Below are 25,094 nucleotides of genomic sequence, written 5' to 3'. Positions count from 1 at the left end.
TAAATATCACACTGTTACTTCTACTCATTTATTACTGAACAAGTCACATGACAAAGATCAACGTCAATAGGTAAGGAAAAAATATTCCATCCATGATGAGACAGTGGCATGTGTATGGATGCTGAGAGAAATGAAAAATAGGGATCAGTTAATTCACCACAGACATATCAATAGATGATATAAAGATATTTTATAAAATACAGAAACAGTATCTAATAAAAATGCTTGGTGAAATATAAACAGAAAAAGATCAATAAAAATCTTTCCCTAAATAATAAAAGATCAAGGATTTGCAGTTATGTTGAACTATCTTACTTTTGAAACTCAGTTCAGGAATGTTATTAAACAATTCTGATGTATCCCCTTGTCTACTTTATCTCACAACCATTTAGTTTAGAATAAGCACTAAAAGAGTGCTCTACAATTATTTCTGGAATTTTCTTCTAAGCTGCTGAAACTCATTCTGTAAATTTTGATGAATTGGTTCTTTTGAGGTTCACAAATGTACAGGCAACAACCATGTGATCATTGCTGCCTGGCTGAGAGTAGCATTTCCACGTGGAAGTTCCTTAAGAAATTTACATATGTCTCTGAATCCGAAATCTTGTGGAAAATTAATAGAGAAAACAAGGAAAGTAAAAGCTTAATAATAGAGAGACATTAGTATGCAACCATCTTGCTTGCAGTTGTTGCCATATTATACGTGAGTCTGTGGTCTTTTCTGCAGGCAACTTTCTATAACAAGCCTTTTTTTAAAATAATTATTAAGAAGTTTATAAGCAGAGTATATTCATATGGATTTTACGAGTGGTTTTGAAGAAACAACAAATTTCTAATCCTTAAATAAGCAATTTCACCATGTGAATCTATACAGCAGTGTTGACCTTGCTAGGAGATCCAAATGTTACACTATTCTAATACTACCCCATAATATTCACTGGCATTTTACAAAATGCTTGGATATTTGCTACAGGTACACTTATTTGTAACTACCTTAACAAAAAAGAGGCAACAATTGCAAATATTCTTGTAGAACATTACAACGTGAAATTAGAAACTGATGTGAAATATGAAATAACAATGGCAATATTGATTTCAACATCAGAATCAAGACAAGCTGAAAATACATCTTCACTTTTTAAAAAAATAGCTTATATGAAGTGTGCACGCTCAGCCATTCAGTCGTGTCCACTGTGACCTCATGGACCACCAGGATCCTCTGTTCATGCAATTTTCCAGGCAAGAATACTGGAGTAGGTTTCCATTTCCTACTCCAGGGAATCTTCCTGACCCAGGGATCGAACCTGCTTCTCACGAGTCTCCTGCATTGGCAGGTGGATTCTTTACACTGTGCCACTTGGGAAGCCCTTTAGATGAAGCAGCCTATGCCTTAACAAGAAACTTGACAAAATCTAAGTTACTTTGGACATACTCGTAATACAATCAGATCAATGCAAAATGGAAATATATTTTTACATCTAAAATATTTATCACAAAACAAAAATAAGGAATATCCAGTGGGCAAGAAATGCTTTGTGTTTTAAAAATTCATTCATTTTAAATATTAAAAATTTAGTATAATTTTTATATTGTAAACAACTTTTACTTCATGTTCTAAATGTGTCCTATTATGAAATGTCTATATCAAGTAGATATTTATGGGTTATTACAATATTTTAATTGATAGTGCCAATAAACCATGCATTTTCCTGTTTTGAACTAAGAAGATCCCAGTACAATCCTATCATACAAAAAACTGATACACTGTTATTATTATGGTCACTGATTATTACTTAAAACATACAAATAGTGTGTTATAGAAAAGGCAGAATAACATAGTTAAGGGAATTTCTGAAAATTCCCCAAATTCTGATTTTATTTATGAATCCCAAAGATAAGTATCAATTGGAAATTTGAAAACACTGGCCAACAGCAAAAATAAAATGCTTTTGACTGTCAACTCAATTCAATTCAGTTCAGTCACTTAGTAGTGTCTGACTCTTTGCGACGCCATGAATTGCAGCATGCCAGGCCTCCCTGTCCATCACCAACTCCTGGAGTTCACTCAGACTCACGTCCATCGAGTCAGTGATGTCATCCAGCCATCTCATCCTCTGTTGTTCCCTTCTGCTCCTGCCCCCAATTCCTCCCAGCATCAGAGTCTTTTCCAATGAGTCAACTCTTCGCATGAAGTGGCCAAAGTACTGGAGTTTCAGCTTTAGCATCATTCCTTCCAAAGAAATCCCAGGGCTGATCTCCTTTAGGATGCGCTGGTTGGATCTCCTAGCAGTCAAAGGGATTCTCAAGAGTCTTCTCCAACACCACAGTTCAAAAGCATCAGATCTTTGGCACTGGGGGGAAACATGGGTCTCAGAATTCAGGAAATGCAATATTAAATGACAACATCATATTAGAAGATAATCTCCCTCACATTTCTTTCAGGTCTAAAATATTCAATGAGCTTATGGTTTAGAATTTTCTAGGAAGGAGAGCACATTAATAACTGCCCAGAACATTAGTCATGGTTTCCTCTTTTCTTCAGTCTTCTTCCTCCATTCTTATCCTGATAGTTTTTTGTTTTTTTATTTTTTTAATATTTCTATCTTCTACTCTAAGTAAATTATAACCAAACCTTAATTTTTAGGTTTTTATAGTGTTAATTGATGATAGTTTTAACTGTTTCATAAGTATATACTTCATTCATAATAAAAATATATTGACTTAATTTTTAATAAAATATTTAATATGCAATGTAAACATGTTCTGTAGAATGTAAATAATTTTTAAAAATATACTTTCCTCATTTAATTTTTTTCTTAAAACAGCATATGGCACAAAACCAACCATCCAAAAAGTATTTTTATCTGCTCACTTTAAAAATACTATGATAATGTTAGAGCTAATAAAAGATGAGGGATAACAGGGGTAATACTTAGTTTACTTGATAGTCATAAATTCTATATTGCTCCTTCTTGGAATGTCCTCGATAAAAGAGATGCTTTTCAAGTATTTTCTGATGGATTGAGCAATAGTGAGCTTTGGGTTCACTCTAGGTTGTAATGATGAAAAAAAAAAAAGCTTATAAAGAGTTTTTGTTGATCACATTACCTTTATTATAATCTCATTCTTTATGAATTAGAAAAATATAAACATACATGGCAGAGGCAAAGTATGAAAATACTTAACTAAACAGTCTTTAATATCTTCATGTCTCTATACTCCACTCCTCATTAGGAAACCAAAATCTAAAACTGGCTTTGCTAATACTAGAATGTTGATTTCAGTAATTTCTGGTCCTAGAACTTTTATCTCAGTCCTTTTTTGCAGTTATAGGAAAAGTCAGTTGCCCCTTCTTAGAGGAGTCATATGAGATTTCCTGGTTAATATTTACAAAGTTCAATGGTGATTAAAGGGATTGTAAAATTGATAATTGTTATTATAGAGGCTGATGTAGTAAAGGGGTCTACTTGGAAGATTGGCAGCCAGAAAAATTTTAGGTTGGTTGGAAAATGTTAGGTTAGTTCTCATTATCAGAGAATAGCTGCTTTCAGAAAATGTATATTTAAATATTAACAACACTTGAGAAGAAATACTCCCAGAGATAAACATACACTTTGAATCCATAATTACTTATGCATCTTCCCTGTGCCTCCTCATTGTCTGTATTTTTAAAATTCTACAGGCAAAGAAATGAGGTTCAGTCTCAAGGTCATTGGAGCAGCTGTAATTTTATTATTATGCCCATTGAATATGCTATAGAAATGTAATTTAAGGCATTAATATGTACACACTAAATAAAACCAGACAGTCTGTGGGAAAAGTTATTAATGGTGCTGGAATTCTACCAGTTTGGGAAATAAATAATATAATGTGTGTATCTCTGGAAACAATGCAAACTCAGCCTACTCAATAGACAGACACAGTAAAAGAAATCTAAGCAATTCTGTAATTCTATGAGGAGGGTAATTTCACTGATGACAGCTTTCCATAATTTTACTTTTAGATAGCAAATAATTTTCCTTATTCTTTATTTTATTGCTATTTTGAATTGTACTCCTTGTTGGAGTTTCACCTTTTACCAATAATTCTTCAGGAGATGTATTTTCACTGTTTTTCATATGGCAGTTACTGCTGGCAGTACCTAGTTGAAACCAACAGAATTACAACTCTCTTCAATATCCCTACATGACATGGGTAATATTTCAGTTTAATCCAGGGGCATGAATTGAGCCAGGAACAACCATTTCAATTTCTACAGCGGTTTGTTTAGGCTTAACATGGACTAGCTACCATACCCTCTCTCGGTGAACCGCATTAAATTGCTTACAGAGACCCACTCAGAAAGCAAAAGGCATGGCTTTACTATTCTCCTGACATGCTTTTGCCTAATAATCATGAAAGCTATAAAAAGAAATCCACCACAAATGCCCTTGAAAAGCTCTATACTACCGCCCAACGACCAAGTTCCCACAAGGGAAGTTAAAAAGCTATTAAGGTTACTTCACTTGTATGTAACATATGTTTAACAATTTTTCTTAAAAAATCAAAGGGTCTCATCTATAATAATAGATCAATCCTCTGCAGGGCTTCCCCGGTGGCTGAGTGGCAAAGGATCCACCTGCCAGTGCAGAAGACATGGGTTCAATCCCTGAATTGGGAAAACTACCTGGAGAAGGAAATGGCAACCCACTCTCGTATTCTTGCTTGGAAAATCCCATGGACAGAGGAGAATGGCGGGCTACTGTCCATGGGGTTGCAAGAGTTGGAAACAACTTAGCAACTAAATAAGGCAAGATTTCCCTGTAACCCTGTGTATAATAATATGACTCTGCTACCATACTTATCATGTCAGAGACCGAATGGATGAGCAACGATTAATCCATACTCTCAATAGTTCTAGAAGTAAGGGCATTAGTTTACAAACGACTGACTGATGTAAAGGAATTTTTTATAGCCATACAGAAGAAAATAGATTGGATGCCCAATGAAAAAGATCTTAAGCAAAACAGGGCCAAGCGCTTTATAAAAACCTATTTGTTTTCTCTTAAAGTGTGTGAATGCATTTGTTTGTATCAAATACTTATTATTAAGGATATCATCAGTGAAAACTTAAAATAGATTTTTGCTAAAACTAACATATGTTAGGAATGAAGCAATAAATGTTGGTTAAGTGACTGAATGAAGGCTGATGGTTATGACTCACTCTTTCTAGCTGGACATAAATACATAACACAACACACATAGATAATTGAAGAATTATATAAATTGTCCTGATAAATTAATGCATCAAAGTGAGTTTGGGGTTGCTTATCAGAATAGTTGCTACATCTATTGCTTAATAACCTTGGCTTGTTTTTGGTAGTGTAGTGGGTAGAAAAAGCATGAAAAGTGAACCAAAAAAAGGAGGAGGCTGGAATTCTAGTCCTGACTTTTAGCTTTAGGCTAATTAGCTGTTGGCACTGGACAAAAGATTACAACAACCCAGGGACTAGCCTCCCTTATGCATAAAGAAGAATTATGACTTATTTGATGTTATAGCCTGTTCTAACCGGCTATCTATGAAGGGAGCATGATTTGCTCCAAGATAGAGAAAAAATATTCTGGTTTGTGTTATTTCTTTCATATCACCTTATAACTATCAATAATAACTATAAATTAATACTATCATCATTGATCACATTTGAGGCATTAACCTATTACTCATTTATTGAGCAGATATTTATTACCACCTATAATGTGACAAATATCATCATCAACTCAATGACATGAATCTGAGCAAACTCTGGGAAATAATGAAGGTTAGGGAAGCCTGGCATGCTGCAGCCCATGAGGCTGCAGAGAGTTGGACACAACTTAGTGACTGAACAACATAATGTGACAAAGTACTGGCCTGTTACTCCTTGTGCTTAATTTTTATCAACGCATATGCCTTTGACTATGTGGATCACAATAAACTGTGGAAAATTCTGAAAGAGATGGGAATACCAGACCACCTAACCTGCCTCTTGAGAAATTTGTATTCGTGTCAGGAAGCAACAGTTAGAACTGGACATTGAACAACAGACTGGTTCCAAATAGGAAAAGGAGTACATCAAGGCTGTATAGTGTCACCCTGCTTATTTAACTTAAATGCAGAGTACATCATGAGAAATGCTGGGTTGGAAGAAGCACAAGCTGGAATCAAGATTGCTGGGAGAAATATCAATAACCTCAGATATGCAGATGACACCACCCTTATGACAGAAAGTGAAGAGGAACTAAACAGCCTCTTGATGAAAGTGAAAGAGGAGAGTGAAAAAGTTGGCTTAAAGCTCAACAATCAGAAAACGAAGATCATGGCATCTGGTCCCATCACTTCATGGGAAATAGATGGGGAAACAGTGGAAACAGTGTCAGACTTTATTTTTCTGGGCTCCAAAATCACTGCAGATGGTGATTGCAGCCATGAAATTAAAAGACGCTTACTCCTTGGGAAGAAAAGTTATGACCAACCTAGATAGCATATAGCATATTGAAAAGCAGAGACATTACTTTGTCAACAAAGGTCCGTCTATTCAAGGCTATGGTTTTTCCAGTGGTCATGTATGGATGTGAGAGTTGGACTGTGAAGAAAGCTGAGCACTGAAGAATTGATGCTTTTGAACTGTGGTGCTGGAGAAGACTCTTGAGAGTCCCTTGGACTGCAAGGAGATCCAACCAGTCCATTCTGAAGGAGATCGGCCCTGGGATTTCTTTGGAAGGAATGATGCTAAAGCTGAAACTCCAGTACTTTGGCCACCTCATGCGAAGAGTTGACTCATTGGAAAAGACTCTGATGCTGGGAGGGATTGGGGGCAGGAGGAGAAAGGGACGACAGAGGATGAGATGGCTGGATGACATCACTGACTCGACGAACGTGAGTCTGAATGAACTCCAGGAGTTGGTGATGGACAGGGAGGCCTGGCGTGCTGCTATTCATGGGGTCACAAAGAGTCGGACATGACTGAGCAACTGAACTGAACTGAACTGATTCCTGTATCTTCCTATATTCTCATTTTCCTCATGTCATATCACTATTTGGTCAGGTGTATAGTGTGCACAAAGTGAAATTTGCCTTGTTTTGTCCCTGATGACATAGCCATGGAATAAACAAGATGAAGAAATCATTGGTTATCACTTGATAATGCTGTGCAATGTTGAAAAATTATACCATTTGTTACATTGAAGCGTGTGCTGTTTTTAAGGAAACCAAACTCTTCTGGAATTATTGAGACTGTCCCATCTCCACTCCTCTGAATATCCTATTTAGTGGCACAGATCAATGCACTGAAGCCTCAGGATTCCCTGAAGGGCTGTTAGTACATTGGTAGTGTCACTTCTTTACACTCAAAACCTCTTGGGGGAAAACTGCTAGATGTATCATCTGCCTAGTTCTGCTCTATTCCCTTCTTAAACCATTGATCTCTGCTCCTAATTCTGCTTCAGCAGGAATATCTCTTAAACAGATGTCTTCTCCATTTTCTGTAGACACTCCTTACGTCTTTTGAACTTAACAGACTTACAAGCCTTTAATCCTCTATTCAATTTGTTCTAAAACCTTTGCTTATGAATCTATGTAACCAGTTTTCAAGACATTTTCCTTATTTTAAGAAATGTAAAAAAACAAAAAACAAAGTATCAAATTACCCATGTAATGTGAAAATGAAGTATGATTTTGCATTTACAATGTTTTGGTTTGGGTTTTAATTTGGCAGGGGGGTGCATAATAGTATTATCAACAGATTTAGTTTTCTAATTATTTCATAGAGATAAGTATTCATGGGCATATCTCATTTTATTGTGCTTTGCTTTAATGTAATTTACAAATATTTATTTTTTTTTTTTTTTTACAAATTTAAGACTTGTGGCAGGGCTGCATTGTCAGATAATGGTTAGCATTTCTTTAACAAAGTATTTTAAAATTAAGGTATGTGCATTGTTCTTTAGGTATCATACTATTGCCCAATTAACAGACTATAGTATAGTACATTAAAGGTAATGGGAAACCAAAATATTTATGTGACTTGTTTTATTGTAATATTCATTTTACTGAGGTAGTCCAGAACTGAATCTGTGCTATCACCAAGGAAGGCTGTAAATAAGCTTATATTTCCCAATACTTATCAACTAAAAATTCCTGTGAATTGGGAGTTCAATTTACATCAACAGATTTTATTGAGCTCTTACTAAATGTAAAGTAGTGCCATTAGGCAATCATGAAGAATGGACAAGAACTTTTTCTGTATCCAAGAGCTGTCCCTGGTAGCTCAATTGGTAAAGAATCCACCTGCAATGTAGGAGACCCCAGTTCAATTCCTGGGTCGAGAAGATCTGCTGGAGAAGGGATAGGCTACCCATTCCAGTATTCTTGGGCTTCCCTTGTGGCTCAGCTGGTAAAGAATCTGCCTACAGTGTGGGAGACTTGGGTTCAATCCCTGGGTTGGGAAGTTCCCCTGAAGAAGAGAATGGCTACCCACTCCAGTATTCTGGCCTGGAGAATTCCATGGACTGTATATTGAGTCACAGAGTCAAACACAACTGAGTGACTTTCATTGTCACTTTTCTGTGTCCTAGATGCTTATAGAAATGTTCCCTTGGTATCTTTAATTTTCTTAAAGAGATCTCTAGTCTTTCCCATTCTGTTGTTTTCCTCAATTTCTTTGCATTGAACGCTGAAGAAGGCTTTCTTATCACTTCTTGCTATTCTTTGGAACTCTGCATTCAGATGCTTATATCTTTCCTTTTCTCCTTTGCTTTTTGCCCCTCTTCTTTTCACAACCATAAAGGCCTCCCCAGATAGCCATTTTGCTTTTTTGCATTTCTTTTCCATGGGGGTGGTCTTGATCCCTGTCTCCTATACAGTGTCACGAACCTCATTCCATAGTTCATCGGGCACTCTATCAGATCAAGGCCCTTAAATCTATTTCTCACTTCCACTATATAATCATAAGGGATTTGATTTAGGTCAGATATTAAGAAGAGGTGGCAAGAATACACAGAAGAACTGTACAAAAGAGATCTACACGACCCAGATAATCATGATGGTGTGATCACTAATCTAGAGCCAGACATCTTAGAATGTGAAGTCAAGTGGGCCTTAGAAAGCATCACTATGAACAAAGCTAGTTGATGTGATGGAATTCCAGTTGAGCTGTTTCAAATCCTGAAAGATGATGCTGTGAAAGTGCTGCACTCAATATGCCAGCAAATTTGGAAAACTCAGCAGTGGCCACAGGACTGGAAAAGGTCCGTTTTCATTCCAATTCCAAAGAAAGGCAATGCTAAAGAATGCTCAAACTACTGTACAATTGCACTCATCTCACATGCTAGTAAAGTAATGCTCAAAATTCTCCAAGCCAGGCTTCAGCAATACGTGAACCATGAACTTCCTGATGTTCAAGCTGGTTTTAGAAAAGGCAGAGGAACCAGAGATCAAATTGCCAACATCTGCTGGATCATGGAAAAAGCAAGAGAGTTCCAGAAAAATATCTATGTCTGCTTTCTTGACTATGCCAAAGCCTTTGACTGTGTGGATCACAATAAACTGTGGAAAGTTCTGAAAGAGATGGGAATACCAGAGCACCTGACCTGCCTCTTGAGAAATCTGTATGCAGGTCAGGAAGCAAAAGTTAGAACTGGATATTGAACAACAGACTGGTTCCAAGTAGGAAAAGAAATACGTCAAGGCTGTATATTGTCACCCTGCTTATTTAACTTATATGCAGAGTACATCATGAGAAACGCTGGACTGGAAGAAACACAAGCTGGGATCAAGATTGCCAGGAGAAATATCAGTCACCTCAGATATGCAGATGACACCACCCTTATGGCAGAAAGTGAAGAGGAGCTAACAAAAAGAGGAGAGTGAAAAAGTTGGCTTAAAGCTCAACATTCAGAAAACGAAGATCATGTGATCCGGTCCCATCACTCCATGGGAAATAGATGGGGAAACAGTGGAAACAGTGTCAGACTTTATTTTTTTGGTCTCCAAATCACTGCAGATGGTGATTACGGCCATGAAATTAAAAGACACTTAATCCTTGGAAGAAAAGTTATGACCAACCTAGATAGCATATTCAAAAGCAGAGACATTACGTTGCTGACTAATGTCCGTCTACTCAAGGCTATGGTTTTTCCTGTGGTCATGTATGGATGTGAGAGTTGGACAATGAAGAAGGCTGAGTGCTAAAGAATTGATGCTTTTGAATTGTGGTGTTGGAGAAGACTCTTGAGAGTCCCTTGGATTGCAAGGAAATCCAACCAGTCCATTCTGAAGGAGATCGACCCTGGGATTTCTTTGGAAGGAATGATGCTAAAGCTGAAACTCCAGTACTTTGGCCACCTCTTGCAAAGAGTTGACTCATTGGAAAAGACTCTAATTCTGGGAGGGATTGGGGGCAGAAGGAGAAGGGAACAACAGAGGATGAGATGGCTGGATGGCATCATGGACTCGATGGCCGTGAGTCTGAGTGAACTCTGGGAGTTGGTGATGGACAGGGAGGCCTGGCGTGCTGCGAATCATGGGGTCGCAAAGATTTGGACATGACTGAGTGACTGAACTGAATTGAGATGCTTATAGACTAACAAGAAAGATAAATCAAGTTTCCACACTACTTGACTAGAGTCAAGTAAGGACTGGAAGAGCACTATAAATACTAATTCAAAGGAGAGACAGAACATCTAGATAAAAGCCTCAGGGATGATGGGTTTTGAGGGAGGCTTTGAAACGGAAAGGACTTTAACAAATAAGGATGAATCATTCTAAGAGGAGGAAGTATATTAAACAAAAGCACAGAGGCTGAAATGTGCAGGCATGTTTGGAGAACAAAAACTGATAATTTGGTTGGACTACATACAGGCTTTGTCTATGCACATAATGAGAACCAAAACTGAAATCTACTTTGAGCCAAATATCATTTTAATGAATCTAAATGTTATTATGTGATGTGATACTATTTTATTATATATAGACCCAGGTTTGTATATAAAAATTCACCAGATCCACAGTACCTAAAGCCAATGTTAGATACAATATTTATAATTTTCTGGATAATACCCATGAAATTTTAATAAATTAAATACATAATTTCTTATGTAATTAATTTTATAAAAATAAATGGATTGATTATTAATAATAGAACTTTTACACAAGTAATAATAAGGAATTCTCCAAGATTCAGGAACCAGAGTTAAGAGCCTTAAAGTCATGCTAAACAAAGCTAAGCAACATAACAGATTTTAAACATGAAGCACTGAATATGTAGACTTATCTCCATACAATCATGAAATGCTACAAAAATTATGGTGAAGGAAGGAACTGTAAAAAATCAAAATGATAAAGTAAGACATGTCAACAATATTTTAGAAGATAAGAAGTAGGTAGATGACTAGTAACTGAATGTGCTTAGTCACTCAGTCATGTCCAACTCTTTGCAACCCCATGGACTATAGCCCACCAGGTTCCTCTGCCCATGGGGATTCTATAGGCAAGAACACAAGAGTGGGTTGCCATTTCCTCCTCCAAGTAACTGAACAGGATTTGGTAAAAGTGAGGTACAGAAAAATTCAAAGAAGAAAGTTGATTCATGCCATTAGCACCATAAGTGTTAGGAGTAAAAGATGCTAGGTATCTCTCAAGGTGGAAGAGTAATGATTAGGGTAAGTAGGAGGACCCCAAACCTCTTCCTTAGGCCCACAGCCAAGCCAGTGTCTCTCCCTAGAAGAAAAAACTAGTGATAGTCTATCTATCTATCCATCTATCTCTTACGAACTGAACTGTATCCCCTCAAAATTCACATGGTGAAGTTCTAACCCTTGGTACCCTAGAATGTGACTGTATTTGGAGGCTTTTAAAAAGGCAGTTAAGACAAAATGAGGCTATATAGTTGGATCAATCTGACTAATCCTGTATGACTGCTGCTGCTGCTGCTGCTGCTAAGTCGCTGCAGTCATGTCCTACTCTGTGCAACCCCATAGACGGCAGCCCACCAGGGTCCCCTATCCCTGGGATTCTCCAGGCAAGAATACTGGAGTGGGTTGCCATTTCCTACTCCAATGCATGAAAGTGAAAAGTGAAAGTGAAGTCGCTCAGTCGTGTCTGACTCTTAGCAACCTCATTGACTGCAGCCTACCAGGCTCCTCCATCCATGGGATTTTCCGGGCAAGAGTACTAGAGTGGGATGCCATTGCCTTCTCTGCCAATATAACTAGTATCTTTATAAGAAAAGAAATTAGGACAAAGACTCACAGAAACAAAAAAAAAAAAAAAAAACTATGTTGGGACATAGCAAGAAGGTAGCCATCTGCAAGTCAAGAAGAGAAGCCTCAGAAGAAACTAAACCTGGCAAAATCTTGATGTTGGATTTCTAGCCTCCAAAACTATGAGAGAATAAACATCTATTAAGCCATTCAGTCTGTGGTATCACAGCTCTAGATTACTAATGCATTGTCTGTCTATCTTCCCATCCCTCTATTTATCTGCTTTATGATGACTCCTAAGAAGGAATATAAAGGAAGGTAATTGAGAGTAACTGTTTTGGCATAGATGTAAGAGAAGGCTCTTTTCATTTGGTTCTAAGAGATAACTTCTCCTGAGAAATGGCACTTAAGACCTAAAAGGTGAGGAAAAGCCAATCATGCAAATATTTAGAGGAGCATTTTTTTAGGCAAAAGGAAGCTGAATGGGAAAGATCCCCAGATAACAAAGGAGCACAGCAGATTGGGAACTAATCAGCATGGCTAGAGTACAGTAAGGAAGGGGGGTGGTAGAATGAGGTGGGTTTGCAGATAGAAGCAAGGCTACAATATCACTTTATCCTTATGATAAATTTTTCATTTTTCAGACCCAGATAAAGTGGGTCTGAATTTTAATTGGTAAACTATGATAAATAACAAGTTTTATTTATTTCTCTGTTCTTGTGCTTAGGTTGCTCAGTCATGTCTCTTTGCAACCCCATGGACTATTGCTGCTCTGTTCCTGGGGTTTTCCAGGCAAGAATGCTGGAGTGGGTTGCCATTTCCTCCTCCAGGGGATTTTCCCAACCCAGGGATTGAACCCACGCCTCCCATGTCTTCTGCATTGCAGGTGGATTCTTTATCTGCTGAGCCATCAGGGAAACCCAATATTTATTCATTTCTCTGCTGCTGCTGCTAAGTCACTTCAGTCGTGTCCAACTCTGTGTGACCCCATATACAGCAACCCACCAGGCTCCCCTGTCCCTGGGATTCTCCAGGCAAGAACACTGGAGTGGGTTGCCATTTCCTTCTCCAATGCATGAAAGTGTAAAGTGAAAGTGAAGTCGCTCAGTCGTGTCTGACTCCTAGCAACCCCATGGACTGCAGCCTACCAGGCTCCTCTGTCCATGGGATTTGCCAGGCAAGAGTACTGGAGTTGGTTGCCATTGCCTTCTCTGATTCATTTTTCTAAGTCCACTTAAATCCATCTCCCAGCCCTTATCCTACCACACTGGATGGGATTTTATTTCACTTGTTATTGCTTCCACTCTCACATCCACTCAAAGTATTCTGTAAAGTTCTAGGGTCTTGGGCAACCTCACATCAATGGCTCAGGAAGGTCTTTCAATAAGTGGTTATCTGGCAGCAGGGGCCACTGCTGAGACACACGGTATCCCAGTCCTCAGGGTCCCCTGGGATTTGAAGGCTGAGCTGAGCTCAGTGTATGTGAAACTTTAGTGAAACAGGAGGATCCTGTGCTCCAGATGTGACCACAGTTACATCCCCTCTGAGGTTTTACCCCTTTTGATGTCACTGTCATGAGCACTGAACAAGTCACTGCTACCAGAAAAGCTCTTGCTATTGCTCTCAACTTGCCCCTCCTAGGTTCCCTTAAAGACATGCACTTCTCTCTCCTCCCTTACATAATCCCTTTAAAGAGTTTGAAGTGAAAGTGAAGTTGCTCAGTCATGTCCCACTCTTTGCGACTCCATGGACTGTAGCCTACCAGGCTCCTCCCTCCATGGGATTCTCCACGCAAGAGTACTGGAGTGGGTTGCCATTTCCTTCTCCAGGGGATCTTCCCAGGTCTCCCACATTCCAAGCAGACGCTTCTCTGAGCCACCAGGGAAGCCCAAGTAGGAGACATCTGATAGTAAGTTAAAGTAGCTCAGTCTTGTCCAATTCTTTGCAACTCCACGTACTATATAGCCCTTGGAATTCTCCAGGCCAGAATACTGGAGTGGGTAGCCTTTCCCTTCTCCAGGGGATCTTCCCAACCCAGGGATCAAACCCAGGTCTCCCACATTGCAGGCAGATCCTTTACCAGATTAGCCACAAGAGTTTAGGCTTTCACAAAAGACAGAGAAGTTGCCTTCAAGTAGCTTCTAATTCAGGTTCTGTAAATAATCATGAAGATATGAAACATAGTCTGGCTATCCAGCAATACTTACAAAAGGCAAGACATAGAAACAACCTAAGTGTCCATTGATGGATAAATGGATAAAACATTCAAGGGAATATTATTCCCCCCCCAACTTTTTCTTTTGCCTGGATTGGGTCTTCATTGCAGCATATGGGATCTAATTTCCTAGCCAGAAATCAAACTTGAGTTTCCTGAATTGGGAACTCGGGCATTTTAGCCACTGGACCATGAGAGAAATCCCAGGAGTACTATTCAACCATAAAAAAATAAGGAAATTCTGCCATTGTGACAAAATAAATGGAGCTTGAGGGCATTATGCTAGGTGAAATGAGTCAGACAGACAAATACTGTATGTACGACCTCACTTATGTACGGGGGAAAAAATCCAGTGAAAAATAGAGCAGATTTGTAGCTACCAAAGGTTGAGGTGGAGGTGAGGGGAGAAGAAATTGAAGGAAAGTGGTCAAAAGGTACAAACTTCCAATTATAAGATAAATAAGTACTATAAATGTAATTTATAACATGATGATTTTAGTTAACAGATGAATGATATATATGAAAATTGTTAATTAAGAGAGTTAATCCTAAGAGTTCTCATTTGTTGCTGTTAGTCACTAAGTCATGTCTCTTTGTGACCACATAGACTGCAGCACACTAGGCTCCTCTGTCCTTGGGACTTCCCAGGCAAGAATACTGGAGTGGGTCACCATTACCTTCTCCAGGGGATCTTCTTGACCCAGAGATCGAATCTACATCTCCTGCACTGGCAAGTGAATTCTTACAAGGAGAAAACTTTTTTCTTCCATTTCTTTCTATTATATCTATATGAGATGATGGTTGTTAATTAAACTTACTGCGGTGATCATTCCACAACGTATGTAAGTCAAACCTTTATGTTGTACACTTTATACAATGATCTATTTCAATTATGTCTCAATAAAACTAGAATAAATAAAAGAAAAGGGAAAAGAACTGCATTTTAAATATTTATTTATTTATTTTGCTATATTGGGTCTTAGTTGTGGCGTACAGGTTTAGTTGCTCTACAGCACGTGGGATCTTAGTTCCTCGCATTGCAAAGCTGATACTTAACCTTAGTTCCCTGCATTGCAAAGCAGATTCTTAATTCTTCTGTGACCCACCAGGGAAGTCCCAAGAACAGCGTTTTTAACAGGCCTGGCTATCAATTTGAAATGAAGAAAAAAATTAAGAGATAACAACCCAGAATTAATATCTCGATAAATTATTCTGTCTCACTAGCATAATTTCTTTTTCTTTCAAACAACAATAGTAACACCTACCTAGTGGAAACATGAGGCAGTCTTCTGAAAGTTTATACTGTTTATACATGGAAAAGAAATGCAAAAAGGCAAAATGACTGTCTGAGGAGGCCTTACAAATATCTGTGAAAACAAGAGAGGTGAAAAGCAAAGGAGAAAAGGAAAGATATAAGCATCTGAATGCAGAGTTCCAAAGAATAGCAAGAAGAGATAAGAAAGCCTTCTTCAGCGATCAGTGCAAAGAAATAGAGGAAAACAGAATGGGAAAGACTAGAGATCTCTTTAAGAAAATTAGAGATAGCAAGGGAACATTTCATGCAAAGATGGGCTCGATAAAGGACAGAAATGGTAGGGACCTAACAGAAGCAGAAGATATTAAGAAGAGGTGGCAAGAATACACAGAAGAACTGTACAAAAAAGATCTTCATGACCCAGATAATCATGATGATGTGATCACTAATCTAGAGCCAGACATCTTGAAATCTGAAGTCAAGTGGGCCTTAGAAAGCATCACTATGAACAAAGCTAGTCGAGGTGATGGAATTCCAGTTGAGCTATTTCAAATCCTGAAAGATGATGCTGTGAAAGTGCTGCACTCAATATGCCAGCAAATTTGGAAAACTCAGCAGTGGCCACAGGACTGGAAAAGGTCCGTTTTCATTCCAGTTCCAAAGGAAGGCAATGCAAAGGAATGCTCAAACTACCACACAATTGCACTCATCTCACATGCTAGTAAAGTAATGCTCAAAATTCTCCAAGCCAGGCTTCAGCAAAACGTGAACCGTGAACTTCCTGATGTTCAAGCTGGTTTTGGAAAAGGCAGAAGAACCAGAGATCAAATTGCCAACATCTGCTGGATCATGGAAAAAACAAGAGAGTTCCAGAAAAACATCTATTTCTACTTTATTGACTATGCCAAAGCCTTGACTGTGTGGATCACAAGAAACTGTGGAAAGTTCTGAAAGAGATGGGAATACCAGACCACCTGACCTGCCTCTTGAGAAATCTGTATGCAGGAAGCAACAGTTAGAACTGGACATTGAACAACATACTGGTTCCAAATAGGAAAAGGAGTATGTCAAGGCTGTATATTGTCACCCTGCTTATTTAACTTCTATGCAGAGTACATCATGAGAAATGCTGCACTGGAAGAAACACAAGCTGGAATCAAGATTACCGGGAGAAATATCAATCACCTCAGATATGAAGATGACACCACCCTTATGGCAGAAAGTGAAGAGGACCTAAAAAGCCTCTTGAAGAAAGTGAAAGAGAAGAGTGAAAAAGTTGGCTTAAAGCTCAACATTCAGAAAATGAAGATCATGGCATCCGGTCCCATCACTCCATGGGAAATAGATGGAGAAACAGTGGAAACAGTGACAGACTTTATTTTTTGGGGCTCCAAAATCACTGCAAATGGTGATTACAGCCATGAAATTAAAAGACACTTACTCCTTGGAAAAAAAGTTATGACCAACCTAGATAGTATATTCAAAAGCAGAGACATTACGTTGCTGACTAAGATCCATCTATTCAAGGCTATGGTTTTTCCAGTGGTCATGTATGGATGTGAGAGTTGGACTGTGAAGAAGGCTGAGTGCCGAAGAATTGATGCTTTTGAACTGTGATGTTGGAGAAGACTCTTGAGAGTCCCTTGGACTGCAAGGAGATTCAACCTGTCCATTCTGAAAGAGATCAACCATGGGATTTCTTTGGAAGGAATGATGCTAAAGCTGAAGCTCCAGTACTTTGGCCACCTCTTGCAAAGAGTTGACTCATTGGAAAAGACTCTGATGCTGGGAGGGATTGGGGGCAGGAGGAGAAGGGACGACAGAGGATGAGATTGCTGGATGGCATCACGGACTCAATGGACGTGAGTCTGAGTGAACTCTGGGAGATGGTGATGGACAGGGAGGCCTGGCGTGCTGCCATTCATAGGATCGCAAAGAGTCGGACACGACTGAATGACTGAACGACTGAACTGAACTGATACAGTTTACTACTTGGGCTAAGAATCCACAATTCCCTCTCTCTCGCCATTCCCTCTACCCAGACAGGAGCTGGTATTCTGGGTGATAGATCATTTGGCCTATCTAGATGTTTTAGTATAGTACTCAGCTAATTTATTCACCTATTTTTCCCTTTGGCTATTGGAGCTGACTAAATCAAACTACTGCTGACTCTTCCTCCCAAATAGTTTAGACTTTGGCTAAGCATCATTTCAAAAAATAGGAATACATGAGCCATACAAAATCAAGAAGTTAAACCACTGAAGAGTTAAAAAGATGAAACACTTTAAAAGAAAAGCTATTCTAATTTAGATATATATCCCCTATGAAATATGCTGTATTCTTTCAGGAATCTTAAATCAGTCTTCATGCAGAGTTTACAGAAGACATATTCTCCCGACAGTCCTGATGTGGGAAAAGCTTTTATTTTGAGGCTAAAAAAGATGAATTTTCTAAATTGTCATAGGCTGTGGTTGAGCAGCTGCATTCTGCATGGTCCCTACGCAGCTTATTCTTCTAATTATGCTGTGACAGCTTCCCCAGTGGATTAAAATCCCACACAGAGTTCTCTTATCTTTAACCTTTCATCCCCATGACTCCTCACTCCTCAGACGCCTCTCCTAATGTCTAGTTCTAAGTCTAGGAACTTCTTAAATGGAGACTTCCACAATAAAAGAAAAAGCTGATTGTAGTCTTTCTCTGATCTTCAATGTCTAATTTTACATACATATTACACACAGAAAAAAGGAAAAGGTAATCTATTTTATAATACAAATGTTATCTTGTCCTCCGTTCAGCTTTTAGAAAGTGATAAACCTTTGATGAGTCCACGTGGGGCAACTTATTTTTTAAAAAGAAAAGAAAAAAGCAGGCTTTGGTATGCAGTAAACCTCATTTGAATGGCATAAAAGAAGGCCAGAGTAGCCTAATGTAAATAATTAGTCACACAACTGAAACTTACTTCTTAATAAGTCAAACCATTAACCATTTTTTGGGTTCAAAATCTTTAAGGAGTTATATGACCACCTGAAGCAGAAGGTGCCAGAAACTATTTACTATTCCTTTATTCAAGATAAACATTCACAACATCCAGACCACTGGGGAATACAGTTTAGTTCATTTTGGCACTTCAAAATGATGTTTAATGCTTCTTCACTCAATCCAGACTTACCTGTAAGGATATGTGTATTTTTGTGTTGTTCCCATTTTCCTCATCTCCCTACAATGCTCTCAGTTTTGATGACTTGCTGAGGGTATGGAAACTAGATATACAAGCCCATTAAGAATTCTATACTTAGTCATGTCTGAAACTTTGCAATCCTGTGGATTGTGGCCCACCAGGCTCCTCTGACCATGGAATTTTCCAGGCAAGTTCTGGAGTAGGTTGCCGTTTCCTACCCCAGGGGTTCTTCCAACCTGGGATTGAACCTGTGTCTCCTGTGTCTCCTGCATTGGCAAGCAGATTCTTTACTACTCTGCCCCTTGAGAAGTCCAATAAATGTAGCCAGGGGTCAAGAATAACATTTCTTGATTTTTCAGCAACTATTTAAGAATTAGTCTTCTTTTATCCAGTCATAGGCATTGCTGGGAAGAGTTACATTCGTCAATGTTATGGTAGGGTTTTCTAGCACCTAATATGATGTTTGGATGTATGCTTTTAAAGTAAAAAACACGTGTACACCCGTGGCAGATTCATGTTGATGTATGGCAAAACCAATATAATATTGTAAAGTAAAAAATAAATGAATAAATAATAAAATAAATAAATAAAGTAAATCATGTTCCCTGGATTTAGATGACAAATTAGAAAGCTGAAAGGTTTCCCTGAAGAGAATGAGGTGGGAGATCTTAAGAAAATTCTCATTCCCTGCATTCATCTAAAGGATAAATTATTGTCTCTCAGGAAAAAAAAAGGGGAGGGGGCAGAAAAGAGATGGATTCCAAGAAGTCCACAGTGTAGGAAGGAAGAAGCACCAGCGAGAATGAAGGAGCTGTGCTGAGGCTGAAGTCTCTTTTCTGATCTCTACCAGGTTTCAAGGGACCTTTAAATGGTCAGAGTAGGGAAATGAGGGAGGAAAAAGAGAACTGCAAGACTCCTGGGCCCCAGGGGCAAAAGACATGGGCCTACTGACATCTCAGTAACGTACCAGTGTATCAGGCAACATGCCACGGGTACCAGTCCTAGGACTACTACTGTCTGAGCCAGTCTTTGACCTTTTTCTATTCTCTCTGGATCTCAGGGGAGTTGTGTCCAACAGGCTAATGGATTTCTTAGGCTGGCTTCCATGTCTAGTGGCTTCTGGCTTAGTTCAACTGAGGGGAGAAAAAGGGTGGAGACTGAGGGTGGGACTGGGAAGAAGTAGAATGTTTCTCTTCTCTGTTTCAAAGCATCAGTGTTGGTGTGTCCCCATGAAGATGTACTGGCTACAGTTCTGGCTTGCCAAGACCAACATGGTCCCTGAGTTGTAGTAATGCTGTCTCCTTTCCCTATGCCCTCAGTAGAGGAGTGGAATTTGCTTCCTGATGTATTAATAGTAATCACCAAGTTGCCTAACCACTCCTTGTTTGGCTTTTCAGCTATTCCGTAAAATTTGTATCACATTCTCTGTATTTCAGTTCCCTATATAATACATTTGTGGTGTTTATACACCAGGTGATTGGTTCATTTTTCCAGTCAAAACTTCATGAAACCAAAGACATTTTACATTCTATTTAATCCTTACAAGTTCCCTGGAAGGTAGTAACCATTACTTCCATTTTACAGATGAGAAAAAGCAAAAGTCTATGAATTTAAGGTCTTTAACTCAAAGTCACAACACTGGTATGTGTTCTAGCCATGATTCCAATCCAGTTCTGAAATACCTTTAAGTTGCTCTTCCTACTGGGGAAATGTCAACAGCAGGGGGGGAAAAAGCAAAAACAAACAAACAAAAAAATCCAGGCCTAAAAACAGCCATATAACTGCAGCATAGTTGTCCCAGGCCAGAACAGTGCATTATAGGGAGCTCCACCCACACTGAGTGCTGAGAGCCTGAGGGGGAGGTGTCCTTGCTTCAGAGCAAAGCACCCTGCTCCAAAGAAGCAATGCCTTCTCCAGCCTTGGACACCTGCGAAGACAGGAGAGAGAGCTGTTATCAGACAAGATGTATGTCTAAGCTTAACTCTCCTGACAACCTAATTTTTACCTTTGCCATTTAAAAATAGTTTCTATCTTTTGTCATGTTGTCTCAGACTTACAGACATATTTAAGACAGGGACATTATATTATCTTAATAGTAATAATTAACCCCTTGTATTCACTCTTTATACTGCCTATAAAATATTACATCAGAGACAGTCCTGTTTAGTTACTGGCTTCTAAGTGCTGATTTTTTACAAAATGACATGTTAGGACAATAAAAGAGAGCTGAAAAATCTGTTAAAGGATACCTTCGTAATACCTTTCACACCACTAGAGATATTCCGAGACCTCATTATTCCGATAGAGCATAAATAAGAGGAGGTTTGGTTGTTGTGAAACAAATAGTTGCTCATAACAATTCAGGCTGGTTGGTTTCCATTCTATTATTAATCCTTGACTTTCTAAGTGCCAATAAACTTTCTATCTAATAAATGCGCCATGTAAATTGTTACCATAAACTCAATTACAAGGATAAATGTATGTGTATACCCAACACTGAAATTCTTCATGAGTACACAGACTAGAAGGGACACTAGTTCTTTCAAAACAAATAAAACAAAACACCAGCACATATCCTTGGTCCAGTTTTCTACCCAATGAAACAAGAAAGATTATGCAAAAAAAAAAAAAATAGACATCATTTTAAAGATTTAAAAAGTCCTCTGGGTTTTTGTGTGTGTGCTCCACTCCCTGCTCCCCATCCCCACGTCCTTATTTCTCTGAACGAAACAGCCTCTGTTGCTCTGCCGGTCTCTTCTTTTATGTGCTGCAGAACACCTGGTGGCCAATTGCTAGGTAGAGGATAATTAGCCCCTCAATTATCACCAGTTTATTTTCACCTGTTCCACAGGCAGTTCCTAGAATTTGAAGCTTGTCTAATTAGTCTTTTCTGACCCATTCCCCACCATCAGACTCAAGAAATAGCCCTTCCACTAATTAATTAACCCGTGGTAGGCCAGTCCTCCAGCTTTGGTCTCCACTCCTGTTGGAATCATTAGAATCAAATGAACAAAGAAACATCATGGGATAGGGTAATAAGAAACTAAAAAGTTCTGCCTTCCTTCTCTCTTTGCCAACCTTCAGAGCCAAATTATAGAAACCTTAAGCATAGTGACATTTAGTCAGACACATATGTGCTTGCTGTTGAATGTCTTGAAAGAGCAAAATAGCACTGCCAGGATTATCAAGTTCAGTTCTCCAAAATGCCGAAGGAAATATGGTGTTTATTTTATATGCAAAAGGTGAAAGAGATCAAAAAGAATCCAAATTTTAAAATAGAGGCCAAAATCTCAACTTGTAAAGATCTTTTCATGATACTGTGATTGAATCTAACAAATTCTTCTTTAATTTGGTAGAGAATGAATACTTTTTTCCAAACGATTTTATTCATATGTATAGAAATTCTTATTTTGCTTTATCACACAAGTCAATAGAGAAGTCCTGCAATGATTTCTGTAAGGTTAAGGGATGGCTCATGTTTACTTACTCATTCAAAAAGTATTATTGGATATCTACTTTATATAAGGCACACTGTTAAGCCACAAGGACACAATAACAGATGGTCCTTGCATTTATAAAGCTGAAAGTCTAATATACCTCAAAATATTATCTATTTTTAAAGAGTGTATTGAATCCATACCCATGCTTAAAATTTGACAAAAAACATTCCCCTATGTGCTAGACATGTGTTATATTTTAGCCTGCCATTTTCTCTTCTTTCTTCCCAATAGTATTCCAAATTCCTTTGAAGAACAACTTCTCTTATGCCACATAGCTTGGTTCAGAGCTGGGCACATGATCCAGATTTAAACCAGTGAGAGCCAGGCTTAAGACATTTGTTCCACTGGTAGCTCTCTCTCCCTCTTAAAATTAGAGTATGTGAGGTCTTGAGGTAATGCTGCCATTTTTTAACCATAAGAGAATAAAGCTAAAGCTACAGTAAAGATTATAGCTACAAAATAAGGGACAAGAATCCTGGAAACATCCTTTAAATCCTGTTTCAGTCATTTCAAGCTTCAAAACCATTTGGATTTGAGCTTAGGTCAATTTATCCAAAAGTGTGCTAATTGATAGAAATGTATCCTTAATATCACACACAAAAGTTTAAGAATTAAGGTATTCTTAAAGAGGACCTGAGTCTTATCTATATGTGAACTTTTAAGCATTCAGATAGGAAGATATTTATGATCTATTCGTATTTTTATACTTGTTTTTCACCTGTAAACATACCAGTTCATTTCTAGACTGTGCATTTGTTTGTGTGAATCTGGTAAATCATATCATTCTATAAAGTGTGTTGCCAAAATGCTGTATCCTTTGTTCTTATGCCATAAAATGGGCCTGTAAATGGTTTTTAACACAGCAGCTATTATTCTGTCAAATCAGATAATGTTAGATGTACCTCCATGACTTCCATTCATTCCACAACTACTTACTGAACAATAATAAATGCCATGATCTTGGTGATCCAAAGTTAAGCAAGAAGGGTTGCTATTTTCAAGGAGCTTTTCTGGGCTCTTTAGGAGAGCATAAAGTGATACAAAGGGGTGACTAAATACTGGGTGACAACTGCTTTGTAGGTTTAAATCTCTCAAGTGCTACATCTAATAAGGTGCTACTCTTTTCACCACTTCTCACATCCAACCTATCAGCAAGTCCTTTCAGTATAGCCCTCCAAATCTCTCCCAGTTTGGACCATTTCTCCTAGCACCATTCTTGAAAACCCTAATTGAAGCCATCATTATTTCTTACCTCTACTACTGCTCAGTCCCTAGGTTGGGAAGATCCCCTGGAGAAGGGAAAGGCTACCCACTCCAGTATTCTGGCCTGGAGAATTCCATGTATAGTCCATAAGGTCACAAAGAGTCAGACACAACTGAGCAACTTTCACTTCACTTCACTACTGCAACAATGTCCCAGCTAGTCTCCTTGTCTCAACTCTTGTAACCTCAAAATTCCCAGGCTCTTCTCCATACAATAGCTCAAATGATCTTTAGACAAGCATAAAGCAGGTCAATACACTCTGCTGCTTAAAACACTTGAATGTCTTTTCACATTTTTTATAGAGGGAAAAAAAATCTAAATACCTTTCCACACCCAAGCAGGCCCTGCATGACCTGACCCTTACCCACCTTTTCAACATCAGTTCCTACCTTGTTCTCCCTATCCGCCTCATCCAGCCACAATAACTTTCACTTTATACCTAAGAAGTGCCCAAACCATTCTCATCTCAGGGTCTTTTAACTTGCTTTTCTGCCTGTAATATTCTTCTTTTATCATGAATCTGGTCTCACCTCTTCTAACAAGTCTTTCCCGACCATCTTAGCTGAAGTAACTGCCCCTATACCACCACTCCAACCTAATCATTGCCACATTTTATTTTCTCCACATTATTATGTCAAATCAGATTCTTCATTTAATTTCTTACACAGTGATTATTGGCCTTTCTCTGCCCTCCACAGTATATAACTTTCCTCTTTGCTTTTAGTCAGTGCCAAGAATGCCTGACTCTAGGCAGCATTCAGTACAAATTTACTGAATGAATCCAAGATTACAGGTGAGACTGAGCTCAAACTTAGAAATTCAGGAAATAGGTTAGAAAGTTAGGGAAGACAAATTTTTGGATAAATGAAACTACTAACTGAGTAGAATATAGAATATATGAGTTAGAGGGAAAATTTGAAGAAAGCACAATAACTTGAGGGATTAAACATGTTTCCTGCAATATCATTCTTCAAAGCAAACTGACCAGTAGACCACAGAGTAGAATAACAATGAATAGGAATAAATTAGACTGTAGGAATGTTCTAACTAGTGTTGCTGTGAGAGTCTTGTTTAACATTATTATCAATCAGCTGGAAAAGAAAATACGTATCACATTAAGGAACTGTGCTTGCATGCTTAGTCACTAAGTCGTGTCCAACTCTGAGACCCCATGGACTGCAGCCCGCCAGGCTCCTCTGTCCACGGGATTTCCCAGGCAAGAATATTGAAAAGGGTTGCCACGTCCTTCTCCATGGGATCTTCCAGACCCAGGAATCGAACCTCTATCTCCCGCACTGCAGGCAGACTCTTTACCACTGAGTCACCTGGGAAGCCCAAGGGAACTGTAAATAATGCTAAATTGAGTTTTGCCTTAAATATCAGTAAGGATCCAATTAGCAGGTAATAGCAATTACATCAAAAACCTAAGTTGACTAAAACTTGAGAATTGAATTCTTTTAAAATAT

The sequence above is a fragment of the Ovis canadensis genome, chromosome 1, assembly GCF_042477335.2.
Source record: "Ovis canadensis isolate MfBH-ARS-UI-01 breed Bighorn chromosome 1, ARS-UI_OviCan_v2, whole genome shotgun sequence".
Taxonomy (NCBI): domain Eukaryota; kingdom Metazoa; phylum Chordata; class Mammalia; order Artiodactyla; family Bovidae; genus Ovis; species Ovis canadensis.
This window is presented reverse-complemented; position numbering follows the sequence as displayed.